General features: G+C 60.5%; 1 protein-coding gene across 3 annotated transcripts in view; it reads left to right on the top strand.

The window, feature by feature from the left end:
• Positions 1-24,207, top strand: part of NOL4L (nucleolar protein 4 like) — a 114,798-nt gene that overhangs the window by 62,555 nt on the left and 28,036 nt on the right. The window contains exon 1 of one of the 3 annotated variants that reach the window (XM_062204022.1): positions 19,484-19,561. The exons of the other annotated variants lie outside the window; for them this stretch is intronic. The gene's annotated coding sequence lies outside the window, so the exon portion shown is untranslated. Of the gene's footprint in view, positions 1-19,483; positions 19,562-24,207 lie in introns of those variants that run through there. 3 annotated transcript variants of the gene reach the window in all.

Below are 24,207 nucleotides of genomic sequence, written 5' to 3'. Positions count from 1 at the left end.
CAAGGAGCCTGTCGCGTGTGATCTGGTTAGAAAGGTTTCCTGTCTTTGCTTGTGGTAGCAGAAGGAGTGGTTAGGTCTGTTGGTTAGGTGCTGCCACGAGAATTCACTCAACAAACGCTTAGGGAGCAGGGTCCTGGGGAGCAGCTGGGAGGGCAGCATTCCTTGGTCTTAGATGCTTATCATTGCCAACAGACCCCAGCTTATGTGAGGGGCGCCGTGGCGTGGCCTGAGGGGGTGCCTGAGGTCCTTAGGGTGGGGGTGGGGCTGTGCCCTGAGGCGGGGGGCTGGGAAGGCTTGCCTCAAAAGAGGGGTGCTTCTGCTGGGCTGTAGGTGGGCAGGGAGGAGAGCTCCGGGCTGAGACAGCTTGTGCAAAAGCCCTGTGGCTGCAGGGCGGGCAGGGCCTGCGCGAGAGGCGGTCGGGGCAGGGCTGCGTGGGAAGTGGAGAGCACGGGAGTTCATGAAGAGATGGGACTTGTGGGCGGGCGTCTGTCCCCAGGGTGCTCGGGGGAGGTCCGGCAGGGGCTGGCCTCTGGTCGCAGTGAGATTCCATGTGTCGTCTTTGTCTTCGTCACACCGCAGTTTCTCAGCTGGGGGCCGTCTGAGGGTGGCCAGCTCCTCCTGGTGCTGCAGGGCCTCCCAGCCTGTGCCCTGCCACCCCACGGGGCCTCGCGCCGTCAATCCCCACGCACACCTGGAGGGGCCTCGTGCCGTCCTCCCCCACAGCGGTGCCGCGCCTTCCGCCACCGTCAGTCCCTGTGGACACAATGGGCTCGAGGCCTCAGCCCCGCAAGCAGCGATGACAGCGCCGTCCCTGGGTCGTGGGGAGCCGTGGTGCCGCAGGAAATCGCCCGGCGCGGCACACTGTGTATCTAGAGTAGCACGGAGGGCCGCGGGCCCGGACGTCTGGCTCTTCAGCCTGAGTTGGAGCTGAGAACGCATCTGCTTGCTTTCGCAGCGCCCTCCTTACACAGAGTAGGCTCTCTTGGGGTGGGGTCATGAGTGACCACCCCTCCCAGAGAGCCATGGCGGCGCAGTCCCCGTGCTGTCGAAATGCTGTACCCCAAGACCAGGCCCAGAAAGCGATTCCGTGGGGCTGGCGTTTTGTGGTGCGGGGGTTGAGCCGGCGCCCTACATCAGAGAGCCGGTGCAAGTCCTGGCTGGCTGCTTCTGATCCAGCTCCCACTGGTGCATCTGGGAAGGCAGTGGAAGACGGCCCAGTAGGGCCCTGCACCCATGAGGACCCGGATGGAGTTCCGGGCTCCCGACTTTGGCCTGGGTCAACCCCAGATGTTTTGATCCCAAGTGGTTGTAACCTTTTGGGAAGTAATCCAGTGGATGGAAGATGTCTCGCTATCACTCTGCCTTTCAAATAAATAAATAAATCTTCAAAAATAAAATGAGAGACTGAAACTCATTCTCTTAAAAAAAAAAAAAAAGCAACAACAGTAGATGGGGCTGGTGCTGTGACGTGGCAAGTAAAACGTCAGCATCCCACATGGGCACCGATTCGAGTCCCAGCTGCTCCACTTCCAATCCAGCTCCCTGCTAATATGCCTGGGAAAGCAGCAGCGGGTGGCCCACCTGCATGGGCCCCTGTACCAATGTGGGAATCCCAAAAGAAGCTCCTGGCTCCTGGCTTCTGGCTTCTGATTGGCCCAGCTCTGGCCATTGCTGCCATTTGGAGAGTGAGCCAGTGGATGGAAGATCTTTCTCTCTCTGTCTGTAACTCTGCCTCTCAAATAAATAAATAAATATTTTTTAAAGATAAAACAGAGGTTTCATTCTGTTCCTCTGGCCACAGAATGCCAATACAGATGAGAACATGTGTATTTTTCTAAGTCAGTGATGCAGCCCACATGGAAAATCAGCCGATTCTAATGGAACCAGGAACCAGGATGTGTGAGCTTTATTAACAATGGGCAAAGCTCTGCATCTGAGAACCCTGGGAGAGACAGACCCCAGCGGTTCTTTTTCTGTTTTCATGGCGTTACACATCCGTGGGACAATGGGCAGGTGAGATGGCAGACAGCGTGCAGGTGGTGATGCGCCCTGAGGGCTGGATAGAGCCCTGTGACTGCCGTTCTGGGGAGTGAGTCCGACTCCACAAAGTTCGGTAAAATGTGAGCACCGACGACCCCCTTCGCACTGAGAGAACAGGTGCTTGCCGAGGCCTGGCTCAGCGCAGCCAGCGTCCGGGGCGCGCCGCCGGCCCGGGAGCTGCTGTCAGGGCAGCGCGCTGAGCGGAGGGCACGGGAGTGCCCACTGAGGAAGGCTTGTGCCCGTCTTGGGGAAAGCATCTGCAGGCGGAACGCTGGACTCACGGCTCGCTGTGCCCAGGACGAGCCCGAGTCCTTGAGGGGCAGGAAGGAGGACTTCACGGAGAGCAAGCGGGGGCCTTTTCTGTCTTTTATTCTTTCTATTATGATTTTTGTTAAGTACACAAGTGATGCACAGCCTCAGTAGAAACATCGATAGTCAGAACCCCAAAACGTGGTGGCAAGAATCACCAGCAGGTTAAGCTGCCGCCTGTGGTGACCACAGCCCATGCCAGAGTGCCTGGGTCAGCCCCAGCCACTTCGTACCTCCCATCCAGCTCCCTGCCGATGCGTCTGGGGGGCGGCGGAGGACGGCCCCAGCGCCTGGGTCCCAGCCAGCCGTGGGGGAGACCCGGATGGAGCTCCTGGCTCCTGGCTTCAGCCTGGCCCAGCCCCAGCTATTGTGGCCATTTAGGGAGTGAACCGGATGGAAGATCTCTCTCTTTCTGTCTCTTCCTCTCTCTGTCACTCTGCCTTTCAAATAAACACATACATGTTTTTTTTTTAAAAATCACCATCATCCCACCACTGTGATGGCTGCACATCTCGGTGCCCGCCCCTTCAGACTGTTGACTGACAGGGGATTATCCTGTTGGCGCCGATCTGCAGCCCGCTGTCTCTCTGCTGCGGACTCCCTAAATGATCCAGGTCTCCTTACCCTTTGGGTCTTGCTGCTTCTCCTATCCAATAATAAGCTGGTTGTGTAGTTTTCCTGTCACTCATTTGCTCTCCCACTCACCCATCCGTCTGTCTATCCATCCTTCCGCCCATCCATCTGACATTTCATGTCAGACAGTGTTCCCAGTGCCAAGGAGACAGTGATGAACAGGGCCCCTCCCTGCCCACGCGGCTCTCATGGGCCAGTGGGTGGCTCTCTGGGGTCCTTGGGAAAGATTCAGAGTAGGGACAGAGGAGGGACTCAGGCGCGGTAGGCGGGGTGCTGGTGGGGGCAGGGGGTTCCAGGCAGGACTTTGCTCACTGGGTCCCACTGCTGTCCCCTTTAACAGATGTCACAGCTGGGGCTCAAAAGGGTCCAGCCCGGGCTCGAGGCCACATAACCTCTAACATGAATGGAAACCCAGACCTCTCCTATCCCCAAACCAGTGCACCTGCCACCCGCCAAAGCCTGCCTCTCCCGACTCTGATCAGATAAGGAGGTGCTAAGCAGAGCCTGAAGGGGGTATGCCCACTGCAAGCCTAAGCCCACAGGGGTTGAGAGGGACAGAGACAGGTGGAGAGCCGAGGAGCCACCTTCAATTGCAGGGAAATAAGGAAACGGGAAGAGGAGCTTGTGGAGCCTGGGCCACCTCTGTGGTTTGTGTCCACATTGTCCTGGTGTGTCCTGAGAGCCAGCGTTTGCTCCAAGCCCCCAGTGCAGAACTCCGCCGTGGACGCAGGCTCCTTCACCGGCCGACCGAGCCTTTGTTGTAGAGGCCGAGACCCAGAGAGCGCAGCTCTGTGCTCCTGCAGAGGGGAAGGCTGCGAGGCCCTCTGCAGATCCTGAGGCAGCGCTAATGTCCCGCTAATGGTCTTAATGGTTTTCACGGCAGCCTGGGAAGTGGTGGCTGCTCCATTGTTTAAGCCCACGTGACAGAGGCTCTTGCCTCCATTAACCTCTGCCTCCCTCTGCTCTGCCCTCCTGTCCTGGCCCAGAGCTCCTGCAGGGCAGGGAAGGAGGCGCAGGCCTTCCGCCCCCAGGGCACACAGGCAGGCCCTGCAGGGTGCTTAGCCTCTGCCCAGGGCCCTGGGGGCTGCTCTCAGCCACTGTCTGCCCATCCACCAGCTCACAGTTTATTTGAAAGCGAAAGTTAGAGAATCTTCCACTGGCTGGTTCACTCCCCTAATGCTGGGCCAGGCCGAAGCCAGAAGCCAGGAGCTCCCTCTGGGTCTCCCACGGGGGTGGGAGTCGTTGCCCGCCACCTCCCTGGGTGTGCAGGAAAGGACTGGAGGCCAAATGGGGCGGGGGAGGCGGGGGAGGCGGGGGAGACGAGGTTCTGAGCAGGAGCTTCCTCGGGCTCCCGGACCCCAGCAAGTGGAGGACTCGGGCCCGCCTTGGAAAACCCTCCAAACTGCTCTTTTTAGAAACGTTTTGTAGCTACACAAGGCATGGAGCTGTGGGTTCCAGCTGTTTGTAAGTGTGCATGAGCTCCCCTGGCCCTGGGCGTCTTCACCTGTTCACCCACTGCCAATGCCATTTCCAAACCTCTCCCATCAGCACAGCAGAGACCCCGTTCCTCCCTTCCCCCACCCTGGTAACCGAGGTTCTGTTTCCTGTCTGTGACTTGGGCTTGGAATCTGACCACGAGTGTCCTTCGGGTGACATCTTCAAGGCTCCTCCGTGCCATCGAGTGGGTCAGAGCGACACTCCTTTTTATGGCTGGATAGCACTCCAGGTGTGGCTCTGCCGCACCTTATGTACGCGTCGCCTGTTGGGGACCTTTGCAAACTAAGTGCACCCCTCTGCAGCCCTGATCTTTTGGACCAGATGCAGGACAGGGGGTGTTCAACGGTGGCTCAGCTCCGTCTCTTTCCTCAGAACCTCCCCTCATCTCAGAGAGACCCCAAGAGAGCTGGCGGGACCAGCAGTAGAAGCAGAGCTGACCATGAGGACCTGCCACTCAGATGGCCCCTGACTCTTAGGAGGCTTCTTTCTTTGTTTGTTTGAAAGGCAGAGCTTCAAAGAAAGAGAGAGAGAGAGAGAGAGAGAGAGAGAGAGAGAAAGTATGAGCTGGTTCAGAGCACTGGTTTCACCTGGTTCAGTGTCCAAATGGTCACAACAGCCAGAGTTGGGCCGGGGGAAGTCAGGAGCTCTGGACACAACCATTTAGGCTCGGACTTGAGCCAGTGCTCCAATATGGGATGGGGGTGTCACAGTGGCAGATTAACCTGCTGCACCAGGGCACCGACCCCAAGACATTTTTTTTAAAGACACAACAAGGAAAAGGAAAGAAAGGGCAGTGGTATTAATGCCAACCGAGTAACTAGTCACAGCAACCAAGTAACTAGTCACAGCAACCAAGTAACTAGTCACAACCAAGTAGCTAGTCACAACCGTGTAACTAGTCACAGCAGAAAGCGATCCGCTGAGCAGAGTGGGATGACGGATGGTGCCTTGTCCCAGTGAGATTACAGAACTTGGGGGTGACCCTGGGAGGGCGTGGGGAGCTGGCAGGTCTGGTTGGGCCCCAGGGAGCACCCCCCGGGTTCACACATCCTGCCAGACAGCAGAAGTAGCCTGCGTGACCCTCGGGGTGTGCCTGCCATGGGCGCTCTCTTCCCGCGGTTTGCAGCTTTTGCTGCTGACTCCCTGGAGCAGGTGTGTGCGCGCTCCCTGGGCGTCTGCGAGGCCGAGGGGTCTGCTGCGTACCCTTCGCCCGGGGCTCGCCCACCCACTCTCTGCCCTCCAGCTGCCCTTGCGCCCGGCGCCTGTTACTTGGTACGCAGCTGAGCTGAGGGTACCCAGGCCGCCACCACAAGAGCACAGCAGAGGTCACATTGGCGAGATCCTCGGACCCACAGCTCAGACCTTTTCCGGTCTCAGTGGATCCCTGGCATGGGGAGGTTTGCGCTGTGACTCTGACCTTGAGCAAGGCCGCTGCTTGGAGTCCTGCAGGCAGAGTGGTCCTTGGAGCGTCTCCACTGTGAGAACACGTGCCTCGGGGAAGCCGCTGTCATGGCCACCGCGCTCCCCTCTGCAGGCGCCCTCCGCGGTGACTTCCCAGCCCACCCTTTAGCCTTCGGGCTTGTGTTCATTTTTATTTTTATCAATAGGATTCAGTTTTTAGGAACCACACAGGGAAACAGCAGGCCCTGCCCCAGTCTCCGCACTGAGTTCCCACTCGCCAGGGCCAGCCTTCTTCCTTCTCATCCTACACGTCTCTCTGGCCTCTGCCTCCCGCATCTAAACAACTTGCTATAATCTGGTTCTTGACTTACTTTTTAAAAATAATTTGCTTATTTATTTGTAAGGCAGAGTGACAGGGAGAGAGAGAGAGAAAGATCTTCCACCTGCTGGTTCACTCCCCAGTAGCCACAGTGGCCAGCGCTGGGCTAGGTCAAAGCCAGGAGTCAAGAGCTTCATCTGGGTCTCCCACATAGGTGCAGGGGCCCAAGCCCTTGGGTCCTCTTCTGCTGCATTCCCAGGCACATTAGCAGGGAATTGGATTGGAAGTGGAGCAGCCAGGTCTCGAACTGGTGCTCTTAGCAGACGTGGGTGTTGCAGGCGGTGGCTTAACCTGCTGGGCCACAAGCTGGCCCCTAGATTAATTTTGAGAAAAGTTTTAGATTTACAGAAAAATTGGGAAGATGCTGGAGTCTCCACATCACTGCCAGAGTTTCCTGTCTTATTAATACCTTTCGTTAGGGTGATACATTTGTTCTAACTGATGAGCCAATATTGATACATTATTGTTATTTTACTTTACTTAAAGATTGTTATTCATGTATTTGAAAGAGCTACAGAAGCCAGCGCCGTGGCTTACTAGGCACTAGGCTAATCCTCCGCCTTGCGGCGCCGACACACCAGATTCTAGTCCCGGTCGGGGCGCCAGATTCTGTCCCGGTTGCCCCTCTTCCAGGCCAGCTCTCTGCTGTGGCCCGGGAGTGCAGTGGAGGATGGCCCAAGTGCTTGGGTCCTGCACCCCACGGGAGACCAGGAGAAGCACCTGGCTCCTGCCATCGGATCAGTGCGGTGCGCTGCCTGCAGCGCGCTGCCTGCAGCGCGCTGGCCATGGCGGCCATTGGAGGATGAACCAATGGCAAAAGGAAGACCTTTCTCTCTGTCTCTCTCTCTCACTGTCCACTCTGCCTGTCAAAAAAAAAAAAAAAAAAAAAAGCTACAGAGACAGGGAAAGACAGAGAGCTCTCTTCCCATCTGCTGAACCACTCCCTCAGTGGCCGGAACAGGCAGGGCTGGGTCAGGTGCCAGGAACTCCACCTAGGTTCCCACCTGGATAGCAGGGAAGCAAGTGCTTGGACCGTCATTTGCTGCTCTCCCACGTGCATTAGCGGGAAGTTGGATGGGAAGTGGAACAGCCGATGTGGGATCCCACACTGCTTAACCCACTGCTCCACAATGCTGGCCCCTGATGTATCACTGTTTGTTTGGTTGGTTTTTTTAAGGATTTATTTATTTATTTGAAAGAGTTACACACAGAGAGAAGGAGAGGCAGAGAGAGAGAGAGAGAGAGAGAATCTTCTATCTGCAGGCTCACTCCCCAATTGGCCGCAGTGGCTGGAGCTGCACCGATCTGAAGCCAGGAACCAGGAGCTTCTCCCAGGTTTGCCACATGGGTGCAGGGGCCCAAGGACTTGGACTATCTTCTGCTTTCCCAGGCCATAGCTGAGAGCTGGATCAGAAGTGGAGCGGCCAGGTCTTGAACCGGCACCCATATGGGATGCCAGCCCTACAGGCAGCAGTTTAACCCATTACGCCACAGCGCCAGCCCCACCTGATGTACTACTGTTAACTCTAATCTATGGATTTCTTAGTTTTTTATCTCTAGAATTATTTTTATTTATGACTGATACATAAAGATTGTGTATATTTCTGGGGTACCCTCTAATAATTCAATACATGTGATGTTGAAATCAGGCTAAATGTGACTGCCTCCTCAAGAATTCTTCTCATTTTTAAATTAATTAGCTTATTGGAGAGGCCGAGAGGCAGAAAGTGCTTCCATCCTGCGGTTCATTCCCCAGCTGCACGCAAGGCTCCCCCTCCCCCAACCACGGGCTGAAGCTGTTCCCGGCTCTCCCACGTGGCAGGAGCCCAGTCACTTGCGCATCATGGCTGCCTCCCCGGGTGTGCACGGGCGGGAAGCCGGTGTCCGGAGCAGAGCCAGGGATGGAACCTCGGCTCTCCAGCACAGGACGTGGGATTCTCAACCCAGGGTCCCGACTGGGAGGCCAAACGCGCATGTGTTACTGCTCTGTGGTGTGCATTTCCTTCGTCACCACTCAGCACCCGTTCCTGTCCTGGATTCTATGCCGTCCATGCCATCGTGTGTGCGGGCGCCTCTGGGCTGGGACTGACGGCCGTGGCAGTTTGGAAGAGTGCCGGTGGCGTGTGTGACAGGAGCTTGGAGTCTGTCTGACCTTCGTCCTCAGCCTTTAGCACAGCTTTTTCCGGTCCGTTAGGAGGCAGCCCACTGACCCCGAGTGTCCGTCCCTTCCACCACGCGGGGTCAGGGGCACAGATTGTGGTCGCTGACATTGGCCTTGGTCACAGCTGGCTGGGCTGGCGTTTGCCAGGTGTCTTTGAAGCTGCTCTCCCTGCTTTGCCCAAGGTGCAGCCCACACCCGGGGCAGCAGGGGCCGTGTTCTCAAGGGAAGCACCCTGGGGTGAAGAAGTAGCCGTGGGAATTGTCCGGAAGTCTGGCGTGAAGGGCGCTGTCTCCCCCGCACCTGCATTTGTCGGTTTATTCAGTGGTTATTCATGTCAGTAGGGGCTTATGGCCGTTTGTGCATTGGGAGACTCCATCTGGGTCTCCCATGTGGGTGCAGCATCCCAAGCACTTGGGCCATCGTCCACTGCCTTCCCAGGTGCATGGGCAGGGAGCTGGGTGGGAAGCCGAGCAGCTGGGACTTGAGCTGGTGCTGTGGTATGGGCTATGCCACACGTGGACCCCGTGGTTCTGCTCTTGTTAGCCTTTTCACAACAAGTTTTACTGACTGCAAAAAGGGGATTTCTCTGAAAAATTTATTAATTCCTAATTAATCTGGTGGATTTGCCCTCATCAGCATTTCACAGACACTTTGGCCCAGGCCTTTGGTTCACCTGACAAACAGGGGTCGGCCGTGGCCCCCAAGCCCCAAGTCCCCTCAAGCAGTGGGGGTGTCTCTGCCCAGGGAACCACCCCTGGGGGGCTGCTTGGCGAGGTCGGAGAGGGGATGGAGGCGTGAGTCTCTGAATACCCTCGGGAACTTTCTAGAAACCTGCTGCCCCTTCCAGATATGCGTTTCCGCTGGGGCCAGCACACTGTGTCTCTTCCTCTCCCCCTCTGGCCCAGGCTGGGGGAAGAGGTGGGAAGCTGGCGGCATCCTGTCTGCAGTGAGCAGGCCCCCAAGCCCCCTGCAGCTCCTGCAGGGCCCACCCCCACTGCTTTAGCCTTTTAACTTCATTACCCGGGAAATTCAGGCAGCACCGTAACTCACTGCCCATCCAGCGGCAGAAGTGCCGCCTGCGTGTGGGGCCAACCTGGGGACACTGCATCTGGATCGGAAGGAAAAGCCGGACCCCAGTCGGGAGCCCTGCCTGCCCCCCGCAGGGCAGCCTGGGAGCTGACTCCCGCCCTGTCTCCAAGGAGGAGAGATCCAACAGGAAAGGAGGCGTCCAGTCCCGGGCTGGGCCAGGAAGGAGTGGCTGGAAACATCCAGATGGTCACTGAACCACTGGCCGACCTTGTGACCCCCTCCCCGCCCCCCCGACTCAGCCCCTCCGCCTGACTGAGATCCAGAGCGGATTTGTGGGCCTGAGGCTAAGTCTGGGCGGGCAGGTTTCTTGTTTGTTTCCTGTGGGTCGTCTCCTGCCTCCCGCTTTTGGGTGCCCCTGTCGTCAGGAGCGAGTACGGCGTTAGGGGCAGGGTGCTGTCTGCAGCCCTTGTGGGTTTTGTCGCTTTCCCTAGAGGATGCAACCCTGCCCGGCAGCCCCAGGCACCCGGGAGCCCAGGCCCTGGCCCGGAGGTGCGCATGCCCTTCTCATCGGGCCAGAGGGTGGCTGCAGGAGGCCCCCTCCCCCATGGGTGGCCGGGCGGCCGGTGGGCCAGAGCTTTGTAACCAGACCTGGAGGAGCAGGAGGGCTTCCGCGGCTTCGGAGCTGCTGTCTGGAGATCAATTAGAGATAATGGCCGCGGTGCACTCCAGAGGCACGGCCGGCCTCTCCCGCCCGCCCGCGGCCGAGCTTGTCTCATCGCCGCTCCCATGCTGCCGAGTTGGGGGTGGGAGGCGGTGCTCCAGCAGGGCTGGCTGCTTTGTTTTGCTTGGGGTGCCTGGGTGTGGCCCCCAGAGGCCAGTAGCTCCCCACCTGCCCTCTGCTCCTGGCACACCAGGCAGACCCCTGCCCCCACCCCAGCAGCACTGAGCGGCCCCGTGTACCCCAGACTCCCATGTCAGGTGCCTGCGACCAGCTGGCTGCCATTCTGAGCTCTGAAGGCACAGCAGTGGACGAGACGGGCAGGGTGCCCACCCTCCGGGGCTCAGGGGCAACCGATCAGGACGAAACATACAAACGGGAGACGCTTGGGGCAGAATTAAAATAAGGCAAGACGACAGACTGCATCTCTGGGCAAGAAGCTGTGTCTGAAGGGGCAGCATGGAGCCACCGCCCGGGCGACGAGAAGGCAGCCGGCGCTGTGGAGGCAGAAGGGGCAGGGCTTGCGGGGCACAGCTGTCGGCAGATGCAAAGGCCCTGGGGCAGGCAGAGCGAGGAGGCCAGGACTGGCAGAGTGAGGGTGAGCTGTGCTGGGCCCCAGGTTTCTCACGTGAACTGCTGAGCCTCGTGGGGTGTCTTCCTCCGCCGGGGGTGGCGCTGAGAGGGAGCTGAGCAAATCCGGTTCGAGGCGTGGCCCTGCCCACGAGCTGCAGTCCGACTCTGTCCTGCTGTCCTGTGGTTTCCCTGTTACTAGAGCAGCAGGTCTGGGCCAGACTCCAGCAGGTTTTTTTTTTCTTTTTTGGTTTGTTGGTTTAAAGATATATTAATTAATTTATTTGAAAGGCAGAGTTACAAGGAGAGAGAGAGAGAGAGAGAGAGAGAGGTCTTCCATCCGCTGGTTCACTCCCCAGATGGCTGCAACTGCCTGTGCTAAGCCAGGCCAGACCAGGAGCCAGAAGCTTTCTCTGGGTCTCTCTTATGGGTGCAGGGGCCCAAGGACTTGGGCCAACTTCTGCTGCTTTCCCCGGCGCATTAGCAGGGAGCTGGATGGGAAGTGGAGCAGCTGGGACTTGAACCAGTACCCATATGGGATGCTGGCATTGCAGGTGGCAGCTTTACCCCCTATGCCACAGTGCTGACCCCATGGAAAAGAATTTCAGTTTTCCACGCTGTGTGGTTGAGAAAGACGAGACGGCCGATTGGGAGGATCAGGCAAGTCGGCCCGCAGTGCCTGCCTGTGCCCGGATGCTGTCAGCTGAACTTGACGATGCCTTTGGGTGTGAAGATGCCACAGGCTTGGGCAGGGAGGGGCACATGGCACTGTGCCAAGCTCCTCACAGATCCAGAGCCCTGTCCTTGGGGAAACTGAGGCTCCACTTGTCTGCAGCCTTGGAGCTGGTGGGAGGGAGAGCCCTGTGCCCCCCGCATCAGTGCTGTTACTTCCCAAGGGGAGAAAGGACAAGCCAGGCAGCCAGGCGACAGTCAGGGTAAGGACAGGCGGAGGCCCCGGCAGTGCCAGCACCATGTGATTCACGGGGACAGACCTGGCTCTGCTCGTTTCTGCCGCGGTCCCTGTGCCTGGAGCTGGGCTCGGCGAATGCTCGCCAACAGCCGATCGTGGCATTCTCAGCCTGCCTTCCACGTCTGTGTCGGCACGGGGCCCTCTCCCAGCCTGCCCGCGCTCCAGCAGGTCTCCCGGTGTAGAGATAAGAAACCCGGGGCTCAGAGGTTGCCCGGAGGAGGGGCGTGATGCAAGCAGAACACGGCCCACCTGGACACCCACCTCCCACACGTGAATCCATACGCCCTGGCTGCGACCCACAGCCCCGATACCGTGAGCCGTGCCAGGGAGGGAACGAGAGGCTGCCTGGTCCCATTTCCTGGTGCAGGGCTAAGTGAGTGTCTTGGGGCCTGTAGAGCGGCTCTCAGCTCCCAGAGTTTCACCCCATGGGCATCCAGGCCCCCCCTGCCCCAGGCACTGTGGGAGAAACCCCACGGCCCAGCCAGAGCCCAGTGCGTGGGAGCCAGCCCAGCCCGGCCACATTCCCAGCCCCTGGGAAGCCTCTGGATGCACCCTGGTGGGCTCTCTCCCCGCTGCTGGAGGACAGCCAAGCGTGGCATCCTGTGGGTGGTCTGACCCAGGAGTCTCACTATACAGGGCCCACCATGCACTGTGGCTTGTCTCCTGCCCTCTGAGTGCCACTGGGTGACTGGCTGTCACTCACCTTCCTCCCAGAGCCCGGCTCCTCCTGTGCACAACAGCAACAAATATTGGCCCTAAGTCAGGTGACATCCATGTATGCCCCGCCCGGCAGGGGCCCAGCGCCCAGAGGGCCGCGGTTGTGATGGCGAAGAGCTGCAGGCCGCTCAGCCGTGCTAGCCCACCGGACGTTTTGGGCCTTGCATAGTCGTTTACTGGACACGCATCTGTATTAACACTGCTGGCAGCTCAGTAAATTTCTGCAAACTGACCCCACCGCCCGCCACCAAGATCCAGGTGGAGAAGCGATAAAGACCAGGGCTGACGCTGTGGTGCAGCGGGGTGAGCCACCACCGGGGGCACCCACGTCCCCTATCCGAGGGCCTGGCTCCAGTCCCAGCTGCTCCACTTCCCATCCAACTTCCTGCTAATGCTGTGAAAAGGCAGGGCATGACCCCAGAGCTTGGGCTCCTGCCACCCACACGGGAGACCCAGATGGTGCTCCTGGCTGCTGGCTCTGACTTGGCCCAGCCCTGGCTGTTGCAACCATTTGGGGAGTGAACCAGTGGACGGAAGACCTCTGTCTCTCCCTCTTTGCCTTTCAAATAAACAGATGTCTTTCGTAAAAGAAACGGCACACCCTCAGACCTCAGAGAGCCCTGTGTCCCCCGCAGCCTCTGCCCCCGCAAGGATGACCGCGGGCCTGGCTTTTGAAAGTGTGGGTCGGTTACGCGTGGTCCAGGAGTTCACGTAAACACAGTTGCACCGCGTGTGCGCTTTTGCTCCTTTGCCCGCAGGCACAGGTGCACGAGCCTTGCCCCATCTGGGCACTGAGTAGCAGTCTGTCCGCTGTGGACAGGCAGCTTGGTGGCTTCCAGTCGGGAGCTACTGTGCGTGGTGCGCCTGTGACCCTTTAGTCTTTGTTCTGGGGGGAACGCCTGTGTTCCTGTTGTTGTAGGTGTGCTGGGCTGAGCCTTCCCAAAGGTGCTGGGAAAGAGAGGAAGGGGCAGGTGCGTGCTCTGGGGGAGGGGCGCCGCCGGCCCTGGGTTCAGGATGGCAGGCTGAAGTCTGACCTTGGCCGAGGGGGCAGTGGTGGAGCCCTGCTGTGTGTGGCCCCTGAGAACTTATTGTCCAGTTTGGGAACTGAGGTGAGATGCAGGAGACCGGAAGTCCGTGAGTGCATGGAGCAGCCGCAGGCTAGTGCAGACAGCAGCGGGGCGAGCTGTCATCTTGGCCTGGGCTCTGCGGGTGCCGAAGGCGTCTCTGTCCAGCGGACACTTGTGCACCCTTCAGTGCCCAGCATATTCGTTCCCTCCTCAGCAGAGCCCTCCTGGGTCCACTGGACCCTTCCTGGCAGGTTTTGCCACTGTCAGTTACGGGCTGAATACACCTGCCATAACCAGCAGGCAGGTGGGGAAACCACGTGGTCTTTTGTTTGGTCTCTGCCGCCTGCTGGCCCGCAGGCCCTGTGTGGGCATTGTTCCTGGCTGTATCACCTGCGCTTGCCATGGGGCTTGGCCTGTGGGAGGGGCTCGCGCCTGAGAGTAAAGCGGTGGAGGGTGGAGGTGGAGGTGGGAATGGGATGGTGACTCTGCCTGTAGCAGGGCCGCCCGAGGGGAGCGGGAGATGAGGCTGGAGGGCAGCGGAAGGCCTCACTCCCACACTCCAACGCCAGACCAGAGAGAGCGAAGACAACTCTGCCAGCCACAGGGAGCTATTGACGCTTCTGGAGCTGAAAAGTGACACCATCAGAGGTTAATTGATGACATTTCAAAGCGAGACGTTTCTGAAAAGCAGAATGATGGAATTGTAATTTTCGCCTCTTGCTGTGGTTTCCAGGAGAGTGTATTTCAGCAAGTCGGGCTCTTTTAGTTGTGTTCCTGATGGGGAATTGACCCAGATGGAGAGGAAATGAGGAGGCAGCGTCGGACTGTTTCCCTGAGACGTCAGCCGCAAGGTTGCAGCCAGCTGCGCAAGGACCCACAGACCAGGGGTTCTGGCTCCCGGCGTGCGCACAGCCTGGCGCCCGCCACAGAAGCCTCCTTGGCTGGGACACCCTCCCTGCGTCCCACCCATCTCATTCCTCCCACCTCTTGTGGCTCAGAGCCCATGTCACCTCTTCAGGAACCTTCCCCACGCCCCTCCGGAGAAACGTCCCTCCCTTGCCCATGACGCATACCCCTGGAGTGTCTCCTGGCTGTGTCACTGGCTTAATTTTTGGCCATGGTGTGGGCAGGGACAGGTGCTGGTAACATACATGTGTGAGGCTGTACCGTTGGGACAGGAGCACACAATCAATGGAACAGAAGACAAGTCCAAAAACCACGGGAATTGAATGTGTCATAAAGATGGCATATCCAATCAGTGGCTAAAGATGAGTTATTTAAAGATGGCATTGAGACAACTCGGATAACCATTTTGAAAAAAATAAGCTGGGGCCAGTGCTGTGGTGCAGCAGGTTAAAGACCCAGTCTGCAGTGCCAGCATCCCATATGGGTACCGGTTTGAGTCCCGGCTGCTCCACTTCTGAACCAGCTCTCTGCTGTGGCCTGGGAAAGCAGTAGAGGACGGCCCGGGTCCTTGGGCCCCTGCACCCCCATGGGAAACCTGGAAATACTCCTGGCTTTGGATCAGCTCAGCTCTGGCCGTTGCAGTAATTTGGGGAGTGAACCAATGGATGGAAGACCTCTCCCTCTCTGGCTCTACCTCTCTCTCTTTCAAATATATAAAACTTTTTTTAAAAGCTAGATCCCACTTCACTACTTATGTGGAGATAAATTACAGAATGGAATGAAGACGTCAATGCAGTGAAGATATAGATGTTCCAGGAGAAAATATGAATTGCTTTTATAATCATAGAATGAAAAAGAAACCTTCATTTTGACCCCAAAACCCTAAAGTCTTTAAAGAAAAAAAACCAAATCAGATGAAATAAAAATATGATTTTCACATGGCAAAAAATAAAAAAATCCTACCATAATCAAAACAAGACCACAAAAGGAAGACATGTTTGCAAACTATATCACCAATGACTCATTTTCTTCATTTCCAAAGAGTTCAAATAAGAAATGGGCAAAAGATGTGAACAGGTTGTTCTCAAAAAACCCAATTAAAATGAGGGATGAGCACACAGGATGTACCCGCTGAGGCTCCTGAACCAGGAGGGAGTGAAGGGAGCTGGCTGATGCCATCTGTCGCCTCTCAGTGGCGGACACCAGGCACTGGCGAGGGTGCCCATGGAGCGGAGCCTCTAGGTCCTGCAGGTGGGCAAGTAACTGGTGCAGCCTTTGCCGACAGGGGAGCCATCCTGATGATGACAGTGGAAGCTCCCTTTGCCAAGTGCTCCCTCTGGGGAAGAGAATGCGCTACCTTTTACCATCTCCCTCCGAAGTCACAGCTCCCCACTGGTTCCATGGCCCTGCTCACTGGTGGGGTGAGGTGTGCTTCCAGGGCCTCATGGTCAGGCAGGTTCCGGCAATTTCTGACCTCACCAGGGAAACCTGGGTGTTGGCTGCCACATTAAACATGCCACCTTGTAGTCCACTCTGTGGATGGGGAGACAGGCTCGGAGAGGTATGGTGCCCCATCACTTGTCCAGTGTCACAGCCAGAGCTTGTTTACTGGGCGAGACTTTTTTCTTTGCCTTCCCCACTGGTCTCCCTGCTGCCACTCTGGAGCCCTTACAAATCTCCTTGCCCACCCTAAAAATGTAATTGGGATCGCACTGCCTCCTCCCCCTCAGAATCGCATCGCACACCTCAGGGTGGCAGACAAGGCTCCTCCCACCTGCCCCGGACCCACGCTGCGCCAGCAACAGTGGTCACCTCCCTGTTCCCTGGGGTATCTGCATCCCCTGTGCCCCCAAGTCTCCATCCTCTGCAGGCTGTGGCACAGGCTGGCTTACTCTGGGGGGGGACTGCCCTGCCCGTCCTGCCCAGGGCCCAGCCTGGTCTCCGGCTGCACTCTGGGCCCAGGCTCTAAACAAGAACGTTGGGTTGTGTTCAGTTGTTCCTTGCGTTCGGCGCCTTGACTTAGCACAGTCACGTTTACGAGGGAGGGCCTTGGTCTCTCTTTCCGGGTTTCTTGTCTGCTGGCCCCTTCTTGATATCACATCCAAGTTAAGCATTCTGGGGACGAACAGGAAGTGGGGGTGACACTGTGTCTTCTACCGCATCCCTTGCAGTGGTGAGCACACCCTGCCAGGCGGCCCCACTGTGGGGCTGCCACGTTTGCCTGCCTGGTGGGGAGGTCTCTCCCCGACGGCTGCAGTGTGCAATCCCACTTTCCCCTCCGTGGTTAATCAGCAAGTGTGGGGCCCCTGGGGTTCTCAACAGTCTGAGATGCTTGCAGGGCCGGCTCTGGCCATCCCGAGATCCTGTCTCTTTTAACACTAGTGACCCGCTGTGCCCCATGGCCGGGCCTTCACTTGGGGGGGTGTGCTTATTGCACAGAGGGAGCCGCTGGAAGGGCTCAGCTGCCCCCAGAAGACCCAGTGAGCCTGTGCGGAGCCAGAGGCTGGAGGCAGGGAGGCTGTGTCATCCCCTTAAGCAGATGGGGGGGGGGGTCGCCTTCCTTGCCCTGGTCTCCCAGCAGGTTGTGGCATGGACACAACACTGGGACAATCAGTGGCCAAGAAACTAGGCCACTGGTTCCTGGTTGGGACCCATGCTGTGGCCACTTTAAGGATGGAGGGACCCTGCAAACTACCTGCAAGGTGACTCAGGGAGCGGCAGCCCCGGTGGGAGGGCAGGGCCAGCCTGCGGATGCTTTGTAGGGCTCCACCTGGCTCCACCCTGGCTCTCAGCACTCTGCTCACTGACAGGGGCCACTGGGGTCCTTCCTGGGGGTCCCGGCGCTCTGCGCAGCTAGAGAAGAGGCGGGTCACCTGGGTCCCTCCCACCTTTGAACTTGGGCTGCCCGCGGCCCACATATCCCTCCGCTGCTGGCCAGGAGAAGTCAGGGGTGTCTGGGGGGGGGGTGGCGGAGGGGGAGGGCAAGCTCCTGAGCCGGCATGATCTCCTTTCGGAGTGAGGGTGGCAGGTCTGGTGCCGGGGGCGCCCCCATTTCTGTGAGTGAGCTCTGGAACCCGGGCCCCCACTTCATTCTGCGAAATCATGCTTAGGTAGCAGCACGTGTGGGTGTTGAGGCAGTGCAGGGCCTGGGACGTGAAGATGCAATGGAGAACACGAGAGAGGGGAGTGGCTGGAAAACGCATCTGATGCCAGGCATAAAAGGCGCTAATGAGGAGCACGCCTCAGCCCTCGCTCCCCGCTCCCCGGCAAGTGTGAGCTCTGCGCTCATCCCGATCTGCGGCGCTGCACTCCCAACTCTCACCTGTAGAGGGAGCCTTGCTCACCTTGTGGATGGTTCACAATGCGAAGCTTTCAGGGAAAGAAAGAAAAAGGCTTTTTACAGAAAAAAAGTTGGAGGGTTTAAGGGCAGCCTATCTCAGCGCTGCGAACCTCCGCGGCGGCGGCGCTCGTCCCTGCTGGTTGCGCGGGGAGCGGGTCGCAGCCCGAGCAGGGCGGTGCGGTCGCCCTTCCTCCTCGGTGCAACCCCGCCGCGGGACAGCGCGGGCATTTTTTTTTTTTTTTTTTTAGCCAGTGCCCCCCAGAATTCCACAAGGGTCGCTCTTGCTCCCTGCTGCAGCGCAGGCTTTTCCCTGGACTGAACTGTTGCACCAGGGCCCGGTTCGGGGGAGGGGTCTCCGCCCCTGACCCATTTACGGCGTCTGAGGGTCTGAGTCTGAGGTCTGGGGACAAGCGCTTTAGGGTTCGGGCAGCGGCCGAGGTTGCTCGGGCCTCCAGCCCCCACCCCCCCACCCCCGGTCCCGTCTTCTCCCGCGCGGCGGCGGAGGTGCGCTCGCCCCGGGCACCGGCCCCTGCGAGGCGCGCGTCCGCGGACGGTGCGCGCCCGGGTCCGGGATGGAGCCGCTGTCTCGCTTCTCTCCTCTCACTTCCCGCGGCGGCTGGCGCGCGGTGCGGAGCCGCACCGCACGGTCGGGCGGCGCACAATGAGCGTCCGAGGGGCGGGGGCCCGGCCAGGGGGCCCCGGCGTCGCCGAAACGTTTGGGTGGAACAGGTGAGCGCGGCCCGGGCGCTCGGGCGCCGCGGCGGGCGCGGGGGAGGGCGCAGGGCCGCTGTAAAGTAAGTGGTGGGAAAGAGACAAAGGAAGAGTGAAGAGGCGAGACGGTGCGGAATTGAGGGAGGGGGAGGGGGCGGCGGTGGGCAGCGTGCGCGGAGCTCGAGCTTGAACTTGATCACCAAAGGGGGGGCTCCGAGGGGGGAGGGGGCCCCGCAGGGAGCCGGCCACGTGCCTGGCTCCCCAGGCCGGGGTCTCCGCCCGCCCCGGTGCCGAGCACCCAGGCCAGGCAGCTCCGCCCGCCGAGGACCCCAGTCCGCCCGGAACCGAGGGGCGCGCAGGGGTCGCGGGCTCCTCGAAGGTCCCGGGGCGCCCAGAGTTCCTGACCACGCCTGAGTCACTTTCTTTGGGCTAAGTCTCCCTCTCCCGGCCTGAACGCGGACACCCCGCCAGGGGCCCGGTCCCCCGCACCCTTCCCGCACCGGCACCCCGCCCCCCTCCCCCCGGTCCTCTGCCCGGCTCCTTCCCCGCCGGGATCCTCCGCGGAGCGCTTCCCCCTTAAGAGCGCTCTCCCCGCGGGGCGCACGGCGGCGCGTCCGGCGCGCCCTCGTCCCCCTACCTGGCCCGGCGCCCCCCTCCTGCCTCCTCCCCCACCCGCCTCTCCCTCCTCTCTCCTCCCGGCTCCCTGGGTGCCTCCTTCCCTCTCCCCCGCCCCCCCCCCCCGTGCCCACTCCTCCTCCGGCTGCTCCTCCTCCTCCCCCTGCGTGCGCCCTCCCTGCGCTCCCCTCCCCCCGGCCCCCGCCCCGTGCCCGGGCCCGCCCCCCTCCCCCGCCTCCCCGTGCCCGGTGCCCCCTCCCCCTTCCTCCCTCCCGGCCGCGGCGCCGCCGCCGCTGCCGCCGCTCGCCTGGGCCCTCCCCCTGGCCACCCCCGCCCCCGGGCCGGGCAGTGACGCGCCGCGGCGGTGCCAGCCCCTCTCCCCGGGCGGCCGCGGCGGCAGCAGCAGCAGCAGCAGCTGGAGCTGTGGGGCTGTCACCGCCGTCCGCCCCGCTCACTCGCGGAGCCCGGCCGCTCGTCTCCGCCTCGTCGCCCGCTCAGGTACGGAGTCCGGCCCGGATCCCAGCGATCGGGCCGCGTCCGGGCTCTGGGCCGCCGCCCCCTCCTCCCGCCGCTGCCGCCGGCCGTTGAGCTGCGGTTGGGGGGGGCGGGGGGCTGGGGGTTCCGGGGAGGGGACGCAGGGGGCCCTCCAGCGCCGAGGCTGGGGAGGGGGCGCGGGGGAGCGGGCTGCGCCCTGGGCCGAGTGGGCCGGGGCGGGGGGCGGGCGAGGGTGACGGAGAGTGGGGGGGGAGGGGGCCGCGGACCGCCGGAGAGGTGTGCCTGGGCCGGGCGCTGGGGGCCGCCGGGCGCACCCCACTCCCGGGCCGTGCGCGCCGCCGGGCCTGGGGGGCGGTGATTGTGTGCGCCGCGCCGCGGTATTGTGCGGCGGCCGCACCGTTTGCAGCGGGCTCGGCGGCGCGTCCCGGAGCCGGGAGGAAGGGCTCGCGGGCGGCGGGGCGGGGGCCGGGCTCGGGTTGCCGCCGCCGCCGCCGCGCGAAGGGAAGTGGACTGGGTTTGGGGATGTGAGGACTGGAAGCGCCGAGCGGCAGGGAGGGGCTGCCCGCCGCGGCGCGGGGAGTTGGGACGCGGTTTGCAGAGTTGAGCCCACTTTGGCAGGCCCCTGCCGCTCCCCTCGGGGGGCCGGGCGCCTCTCCCAGGTGCGCCGTCCGAGCTGAAGCCCGCGCCGAGCCGCATTCCTTAACCGAGGGGCGCTCGGGGAGGGGGCGGCCGGCCGGAGGGCGCGCCGGGGCCAAGTTGGGATCCCAGCTCTGCCCGCTGCCCGCGGCCCCGCACCTCGTCCTCCAGGGCTGGACGCCCGGCGTGCCGCCTGCGGTCTGGTTCCGGCCGCCCTGGTTCAGAAGTGACCCCACTCCCGCTCCGAGCTGCGTTTGCGCGAGGCGCGTCGCCCCTACCGGGCCTCGCTTCCTGGGGGAAGTCCTCATTAAGCCTCGCTAATTAGCATTATTCCCGGAGAAAGGTTAAGGTTAGACCGGCCCCTTCCTTATCGCTGAGGTCCGCTCCCCCTCCTGCGTTTCCCCTCTCCCTTCCCACTCCCAGGGAGCACAAAAGCGCAGAAAGAAAGTGTGAAGAGGGCGGATCAATGACGGAGCCACAAACCCATTAATTCCAATGGAGCCCCCACCCCCCACCCAAAATATTGATTTTTCTTTCTCTGCTCCTGAGGGGAGATGAATAACCTCCTGACTCCACCTGGAATGCTGTGTGGATTCTGATTTCCTCCCCTTGGAGAAGGATTGTGGGTTGAAATAGACACCCCCCCATAAAGCCCTGCTTATCCCAGAATCAGCAGGAACCCCAGGGGGCGCGCCGGCAGAGGTGTTTGGAGGGTCTCATTGCTCCTCTGTGAAGAGCCAGCTGGTGATGGGATGGATGGGGTCTGCACACACCAGCTTCCGGGCTGGGCCTAGGGCCCGGGGAGAGGGTCTGCCTGGTGGTTCAGCTCCCAGGTAGTAAATTATCCCCTCGTTGGAAAGCCATTAGGGCCAAATGTGTCCTTGGATAGCATCGAGCTCCTGTCTAATCCGGGCGCAGCCTGGGTTTGTCTCCTGGGGCAGGGCCTGGCTGCCACCCCTGCTGCACCCTCGGCTCCCCGTCCTCCCAGCCCTGCAGGCTGACTTACGGGAACTTCTCGGTGGCCCAAGCCGCCCCTGGGTGATTCGGAGCTGGACCGCCCGGCGTTGCCCAAGAACTTGGTTGTGCGGTGTGGGTCCTGCCTTGGCAGCCCTGCTGTCTCCATCCCTCCAGCCTCCCCTTTCAAGAGACCCCTGTTCGCGGTCGGGGCTGGGGGTATCCACGAGACCCCGGTGTTAAGGAATGCTGGGAAAACAGCCAGTTGAGTTGTGTGAGCTTCGGAACAAAAGCCCATTTTATGCTGGAGGCATTGGTGGGGAAGTGTGGGGAATGCTCACTCCCAGTACCCTCCAGTACTGTAAGGACAGAGCATCCATAGGGACCTGCGGACACTCTCCTGACCGACCTGGGGGGTGGGGAGAGGGCACCTAAAGCATGACAGGTGATTGGCCGTGTCTCGGCCCTCCCAGCTTCCTGTTTCCCAGAAGAGCTTGGGCTCTGGTGACCGGCAGGCAGGGAGGCATGCTAGCAGGAAGGAGTGGACGTGGGCAGGGAGTGTCCCCAAGGGCTGGCCTTCCACTCCGATGGCCAGGTGGGCTTGGAGCACTGCAGGAAGTAGCAGCCTTGTGACCTCATAGGGCCCAGGAGCTGTGACGGAGGCCACCCTTATATTTTGTTTGTGCAGCCCCGCTTTGCCACAGAGACCTGAACCCTGGTTGCCTGAGATCCCGGGGGTTTTTTTTTGCCTCCCATTCATAAGCCATCTGATGAACCCAAGTGGTTAAGCTGGGGTCAAGTGCGGTTCAGTACCTTCTTGGCATGCTCAGAAGGCTGTGTGTGTAATGCTCACCACCGGGGAGACGGAGGGATTTGCAGGGGCCCCGGCAGGGGTCACAGGTGGTGCACAGGGGCCTCACCTGTGGATTAGGAAGCCGTTCCACCTGCACACCTGGGCGCCTGTGCTGGGGCGGCTGCCTGAGCCTGCTGCCTGCTGCCTGCAAAGCTGGGGGCTGAACAGAGAGGGGTCTGTTTCCTGCCCGGCTCAGAAGCATCCCCTGCACCTCCCTACCCCTGCGCCTTGCCCTCTGCCCCCTGCCCAGCCTCGTCAAATGTGCACCCAGGGCTGCTGGCCGAGGCTTATGACTTACAGGGGTGCGCACTGCCCAGCAGATCCTCCTCCTCCTCCTCCTTTCTCCAGCAAGTGGTAGATAGAGTTACAGCTCTGAGGAAAGGCCTGGAAAACACTGAGCGAGGCACGCCCCAGGAGCCCGAGCCCTGGAGGATGCAAACGGCTCCACTCCAGAGGCCCCGGGAACCCAGTTCCAGAGAAATTGACCCCAGTTGTAAAATAATCAGGTTGCTGAGAGCACCTGCCTGTGGTTACCAGCCGTGGCTGCCATCCTGTTGGCACCATCTTCCCTCTGCTCTCCCGGTTTGCCCTCCTCCCCGGGGCTGGGCAGTGGCTGGTGTTAGTGGCCTGCCGAAGAGGAAGGGCCTCTGTTGCTGGGTGGAGAGAAGTGGAACCTGCCCGTGAATTTTGGACTGCAGATAAGAGTAGGGAAGGCTTGGGCAGCTCCTTTCCCTCTGCCCTGAGTCAGGGCTGCCAGAATGGGGTGTGCCCCGGGTGCTGACTGGGTGCTGCCCACCTGCCGCCTGCTCACCTCTGGGGTGCGTTCCAGGAGGGCAAGGTGGCCCCAGGACCCATGGTGGCTACGGTCCTTTGGTGCCAAATACCTGACGGTGTGTGTGTGTGTGTGTGTGTTTATTTCTTTGAAAGTCAAAGTTGGGGCCGGCGCCGCAGCTCAATAGGCTAATCCTCCACCTGTGGCACCGGCACCCTGGGTTCTAGTCCCGGTCGGGGTGCCGGATTCTGTCCCGGTTGCTCCTCTTCTTGTACAGCCCTCTGCTGTGGCCCGGGAAGGCAGTGGAGGATGGCCCAAGCCCTTGGGCCCTGCACCCACATGGGAGACCAGGAGAAGCACCTGGCTCCTGGCTTCGGATCAGCGTGGTGCACCGGCCACAGCAGCCATTGGGGGGTGAACCAACAGAAAAGGAAGACCTCTCTCTCTCTCTCACTGTCCACTCTGCCTGTAAAAAAAAAAAAAAAAAGTTGGGAGAGGGTGTGGAGAAAGATCTTCCATCCACTGGCCCACTCTCCAGATGACTGCAACATGAGTGGCCATCCTCCACCACTTTTCCTAGGCCACTAACAGAGGGCTAGATTGGAAGGGGGGCAGCCAGGACACAAACCCATGCCCACATGAGATACTGGCGGTGGCTTTACCTGCCACGCCACAGCGGCCCCCATGGTGGAACTTGTGTTGCTGAGTGGACAAGGCCACAGGCTTCCTGGCGTCCCGGGGCAGCTGACTGCACAGTCTCGCGGGTGCTGTGAGAGGGACCCAGAAGGGGTGGGGCGCAGGCGTAGTCTGTTGCCTACAGAAAGCCAGAGTGGCGGCCCCAAGTCCTTGATTCCAGAAGGCCAGAACAGGAAGCATTCACCTTGTGACCTCTGGGGGGGGCAAGAGAGCGCCTGGGGTCTGTGCAGGCCTCACCCAGCCGGTCCCTCGGGACTGGGGTGCCGCGGGTGTTCCAGCGAGTTCTGGACTGTGGTGTGGATAACTACCCGTGTCATCCGCCTGCCTCTCCAGCCCAGGCGGGGGCTGGGGGCCTAGTGACAGTCGGCCCCTCTGCGGCTGGGGGCCTCGGCTCCGGTGCACAGCAGGGCTCTGCCGCGGTGGGCGGGCTGCCCAGGTGTCTTGGGAAGGCGGCTTTTCCAGGTCCGTCCTGAGAGTGTGGGTGTTGTAGGCGTCCGAGTCCTTCCAAATCTTACATGGTTGTTTGTTATTTTTTAAAGATTTATATATTTATTTGAAAGGCAGAGTTAGAGAGAGTGAGCTTCTCTCTGCTGGTTCACTCCCCAAATGGCTGCAACATCCAGAGCTGGGCTGGTCCAAAGCTAGGAGCTTCCTCCAGGCCTCCTATGTGGGTGCAGGGGCCCAAGTAGGTGCATTAGCAGGGAGCTGGATCAGAAGTGGAGCAGCTGGGACTTGAAC

The sequence above is a fragment of the Lepus europaeus genome, chromosome 10 (assembly GCF_033115175.1).
Source record: "Lepus europaeus isolate LE1 chromosome 10, mLepTim1.pri, whole genome shotgun sequence".
Taxonomy (NCBI): domain Eukaryota; kingdom Metazoa; phylum Chordata; class Mammalia; order Lagomorpha; family Leporidae; genus Lepus; species Lepus europaeus.
This window is presented reverse-complemented; position numbering and strand designations above follow the sequence as displayed.